Below are 6,000 nucleotides of genomic sequence, written 5' to 3' on the forward strand. Positions count from 1 at the left end.
CTCCTTCTTAAGTTTCTGTTTCAAAGCTTCCTCATGTTGACTGGCTGATTTTAAGTTCTTGTAAACTTTACTGGGTGGTGGAACCTCTAAAACTGGTATCCTGAAACCTTCTGAAAAACCTTTTGCTAAAAATGACACTGTATCCTGATCTGGATAACCCTGTAATGCTTCACTTAGCTTGCCCACCTGTATTGGTGTTTCCACTCTTCTGCTGAGTTGGCTGAAAGGGCTGCCTATTCACCTGCCCTTCCTTCCTTTTGCTACATTCACTTACTACATGGAACAACCCACAAGCAGAACATACATGTCTGAATTTACAAGCGCACCCCCTGTTACATCTCTTTTCATTGTAGGCAAAACTTTGGTTTATAAGCCATAGACCCTTTACTCACATTGTTAAAACCCCCTTGCTCCTTTGATACCCACCTGGTCCATAAATCGATGTCCTTTTGCCCAAATGACAACAGCTTGCTATTAACAATCTTTTTTCTAAATGCTCTGTCATAATCAGACCATGATGTGCCCTTATAAAAAAAGTATGTATCCACTATAGTATCTATGTACTTTATCACATTCAAACCTTGCTCTGGTTTTCTTTCTAGATAAACAGAAAAAACCAAAAACCCCTTCAACCACTCAAAAATCGACTTGTTCTTCCTTCTCTCTGAATCTTTACCCCGTCCTCTTTGGCCTGTACTGCTTACCTTGTCAGATCATATATATCTACAAATATTCCAGTTTCAATTGCTTTCAGTTTTCTAGGCAAATGTGCCGCTGTTTCTGTCAAAGCGCATGCATAAGTATCCACTGCTCCTACTGGCAGCACCAACTGACCTCCTTCCTTTACAGTAACTACTGTCTTATCCTTTCTCTCCTTTCCCTTACCATCAATATTTTTAAATTAATGCCAAAATCTATCCCCCTTCTGTCTCCCTATCTGATGTATCAGATTCTGAATCAGGATTAACCAACACATTAGTCTGAGATCTCAACTCACCCAATGCACCACCGCTGAGCTGTGACCTTTCTCCCGCACTGGATGAACTGCTGCTGAAGAAGACGCCTGTTCCTGCTGACTTCCACCTTAACTTCCCTGTCCCGTCTGCTGCTGCATCCTCCATTGTCTCCAACTCTCCTCCTCCTCCCTGTACCTGAAAAAGAAACTTTGGCCGCAGTTATTACCCCTGTACATGTTACCCTGTCGCTCAATACACCTGGGTCACCTTGCACCTCGCCATGGACTGCTTGCTTGCACAAAATCAGAACCAAAATCATCATAATTCTCTTCCTCAAAATTCTCATCCTCCCAGTACTCATCATATTCATCATATTCATCATTGGCCCAGTACTGGTGCCCTCCTCCATCTCTGGGCATGGAGCCTACATTCCATTCTTGTCTTGGGCGGCCATTTCCCCTTAACCTAAACCTGCCACCTCCCCTAAGACTCTGCTGTGTGGGGGCAGCCTCCATTCCCGACTCCCCCTCATCAGATGCCTCCTCTATTCCCCCTCCAAACAATATCCGGATCCTCCCCTGCCCCACAATCATTGGTGGACAGTCGGGTTCCTCCCCTTCCCCCCCTTTTTTCCGGCCCTCTGTTCCTAATTACCCTTTGGCCCCCTCCTTTTCACCCCCCCTTGCCATATCCCAAACTTATCATTGGTGGCAGTGGCTGCCTTACCCCTGCCCCCACCCTCCTCCATGAGCCTCAGATTTCCTCCTCCTCCTGCTGTGCCCTGCCAATCGGACTCTTTGTGGCAGACTCACCTATGGCTCTTTTTGTACCTTCGATGACATCATCCCGATCGTGCTCACATTCTCGCGATGATTCTTCTCCGATGATGACTGCTCCACCGCCTCTTCTCCCCGCCAGTCCGGTCCTGGAACTATGCAGGCTACACCTAAGGGGGAAGGGGGCCTTGCCTAACCCCATTTCGGCCCTAAACCGGCTTCATTCCACCAAAGAAGCGCTTGAAGATACAGAGACTGTTTTGTGGAAAGATATTAAAGAACTTTGCCTTCTTTAGTTAGGTAGATAGTCAGCACAGGCAAGTTAGTTAGTGAGGCCCTACTTCCACCTGGCTAGGAGTTACTGTATTCCTAGTGGGGCCAACCGTAGGTGCATTCCCTGATCAAACTAGATGGAGGCACTGAGCTAGTAGTACCAGGGGCCCAGACTCTCCCAATACCACTGCGGAGGGGCTCAAGTTTGCCCCATGCCATCAGGTAAGCACCACATGTGGAGTGTAACACAGACAAAGGGGTGTTGAAAGGGTTACATAGTCAAAATATTTTTTTTTGTTACAGATGTTTATTTTTTTGCCACTTGTATAATTTTGTTCATTAACTATTTAAAGTATGTAGTTGTTGATTTACCATATTTTCCTTAAACATTTGATTAAAAAGATTTTCCTTGAGATTTGCTTTTTGGATCACTTTTCATGGTTTGTGTAATACTTTACTATATACAGTATATATTGGTTATTTTAATCTGTATAGATACATAATGGTACATTGTGCTTTAAGTACCACTAGATTGTTGAAGTAAATCAGAATGTTTGAGGAAGTGCAATTTCTTCATTAAACCTCTTTGGCTAAAAGGGAAGGTTGGCTACTACTTTGCCTGGTTTTAGGGTTCGGCATGTGGTGGAAGGAGTGGGCAGATTATTGGGAGGGACTGGGGAAGACCTGGTGGTCTTGATACACATAGGTACCAATGACAAAGAGTCAGGGGAGTCACATGACTGGGCAGTAAATGGCAGCTATTCTTTGTTTCAGAGGGGCAATAGAAAAGGAGGAGGGGTATGTCTGTTTGTTAAAGGGACAGTAACACCAGAAAATGTAAGTGTTTTAAAGTAAATATCATGTAGTGTTGCCCTGCACTGGTAAAACTGATCAGTTTGCTTCAGAAACACTACTATAGTTCATATAAACAAGCTGCTGTGAAGCAATGGCGGAAATTGAAAATGGCTATATGGCACAGGTTAACTAATGGTTTACAGATAACACCATTAGACAGACAGTGCTTATTTGCTATCTGCTGTGTAACTTGAGCTTTTTCTCCTTTGAATGTCTGCCCCCATTGCTACACAGCAGCTTATTTATATAAAAATAATAGTAATAGGCTAAGGCTAACCACAAAATTTTTTAAGTATATTAATGGTAAAAATATGCAGGTTGAGAGTGTGGCTCCTTTAAATAATGTTACTAATATAGTTTTAACAGATACAGGAAGGGCAAATGTGCTAAATCAGTTCTTTTCTTCAGTGTATAGGATAGAAGAGTCAGAGTTCACAGACCCACCTCATAGCTGCACTATTTATTTAAACTCTAAAAATTCAGGGTTTTAGTGTGACAATCTGAAAAAGTTGAGGTTTTTCCCGATCCGATTTTTTTTAGTTTTTTATTGATAAATAAGGACAACTCATGGATTTTGCCCCACAAATGACTTCTTTTCTGTCTGTTGGGCATAATGAAGTCATTTGCACATGGATAGGAAACTGGCTGCAGGGTCAGATACAGAGGTTGGTTCTTAATGGTACATACTCTTCTTGGAGTATGGTTTTTAGTGACTTAGGGGAGGGTACTGTAAGTAATGTATCAGTGTTTGCAGACTGCACAAAACTATGCAATCCAATTAATTCCATAAGGGATGCTGCATCCTTGCAACAGTTACATAGTTACATAGTTAAATTGGGTTGAGAAAAGACAAAGTCCATCAAGTTCAACCCCTCCAAATGAAAACCCAGCATCCATACATACACCCCTCCCTACTTTTAATTAAATTCTATATACCCATACCTATACTAACTATAGAGTTTAGTATCACAATAGCTTTTGATATTATGTCTGTCCAAAAAATCATCCAAGCCATTCTTAAAGGCATTAACTGAATCAGCCATCACAACATCACCCGGCAGTGCATTCCACAACCTCACTGTCCTGACTGTGAAGAACCCGCTACGTTGCTTCAAATGAAAGTTCTTTTCTTCTAGTCTACAGGGGTGGCCTCTGGTACAGTGATCCACTTTATGGGTAAAAAGGTCCCCTGCCATTTGTCTATAATGTCCTCTAATGTACTTGTAAAGTGTAATCATGTCCCCTCGCAAGTGCCTTTTTTGCAGAGAAAACAACCCCAACCTTGACAGTCTACCCTCATAATTTAAGTCTTCCGTCCCTCTAACCAATTTAGTTGCACGTCTCTGCACTCTCTCCAGCTCATTTATATCCATCTTAAGGACTGGAGTCCAAAACTGAACTGCATACTCCAGATGAGGCCTTACCAGGGACCTATAAAGAGGCATAATTATGTTTTCATCCCTTGAGTTAATGCCCTTTTTTATGCAAGACAGAACTTTATTTGCTTTAGTAGCCACAGAATGACACTGCCCAGAATTAGACAATGTGTTATCTACAAAGACCCCTAGATCCTTCTCATTTAAGGAAACACACTGCCATTTAGTGTATAACTTGCATTTATATTATTTTTGCCAAAGTGCATAACCTTGCATTTATCAACATTGAACCTCATTTTCCAGTTTCTTGCCCAGTTTTCCAGTTTAGACAAATCACTTTGCAAAGTGGCAGCATCCTGCATGGAACCTATAGTTCTGCACAATTTAGTATCATCTGCAAAAATAGAAACAGTACTTTCAATGCCCACCTCCAGGTCATTAATAAACAAGTTGAAAAGCAAGGGACCTAGTACAGAGCCCTGCGGTACTCCACTAACAACACTGGTCCAATTAGAAAATGTTCCATTTACCACCACTCTTTGTAGTCTATCTTTTAGCCAGTTCTCTATCCTGGTACAAATACTATGTTCCAGGCCAACATTCCTTAATTTAAACAGTAACCTTTTGTGTGGCACTGTATCAAATGCTTTAGCAAAGTCTAAGTAAATCACATCCACTGCCATCCCAGAATCGAGGTCTCTACTTACATTCTCATAAAAAGAAATTAAGTTAGTCTGGCAAGATCTATTACGCATAAAACCATGCTGGCACAAACTCATAGTATTATGATTTGCTATAAAGTCCAGTATCTTATCCTTTATTAACCCTTCGAAAAGCTTTCCTACCACTGACGTCAGACTAACTGGCCTATAGTTTTGAGGCTGAGAACGGGATCCTTTTTTGAATAGAGGCACCACATTAGCAATTCGCCAGTCTCTCGGCACTATGCCAGATCTCAATGAGTCCTGAAAAATTAAGTAAAGAGGTTTGGCAATCACAGAGCTAAGCTCGCTAATTACCCTGGGATGAATACCATCTGGCCCTGGACCTTTGTTAATCTTAACATGTTCTAGTCTCTTTTGAATTTCATCATGTGTGAACCATGCATCATTAGTTGTATTACTAGAATTGGGACTGTTAAGAAGGAAACCTTCACTTACTGGTTCCTCATTTGTGTAGACAGATGAAAAATATGAGTTCAGAATCTGCGCTTTTATTTTGTTTTCATCAACCAGCTGACCCTCCTCTGATAGTAAGGGTCCCACCCCTTCCTGTTTCATTTTTTTACTATTAACATATTTAAAAAATCATTTTGGATTTTTTTTACTGCTTGCTGCAATATCCTTTTCTATAGCAATTTTAGCTTGCCTTATAGCTTCTTTGCATGATTTATTGGCCTCCTTGTACCTTATAAATGTTTCGGCTGTACCAGCTAACTTGAAATCCTTAAAAGCACGTCTTTTCTTACCCACCTCAACACCAACGCTTCTATTGAACCAAAAAGGTTTTGCTTTGCAACGACGTTCCTTGCTTACAAGTGGAATATACTGACAAGTATATTTATGAAGCAGCATTTTAAAGACTTCCCATTTTTGTTCTGTGTTTAACCCTGTGAAAAGCATTTACCACTTAATATGTTGCAGAGATGCCCTTATACTGTCAAAGTTTGCACGTCTGAAATTTAGTGTTTTAGTTACTCCCTTATAGAATTGCTTCTGCAACAGAATCTCAAAGGAGACCATGTTATGATCACTATTCCCTAAA

The sequence above is a fragment of the Xenopus laevis genome, chromosome 1L (genome assembly GCF_017654675.1).
Source record: "Xenopus laevis strain J_2021 chromosome 1L, Xenopus_laevis_v10.1, whole genome shotgun sequence".
NCBI classification, from domain to species: domain Eukaryota; kingdom Metazoa; phylum Chordata; class Amphibia; order Anura; family Pipidae; genus Xenopus; species Xenopus laevis.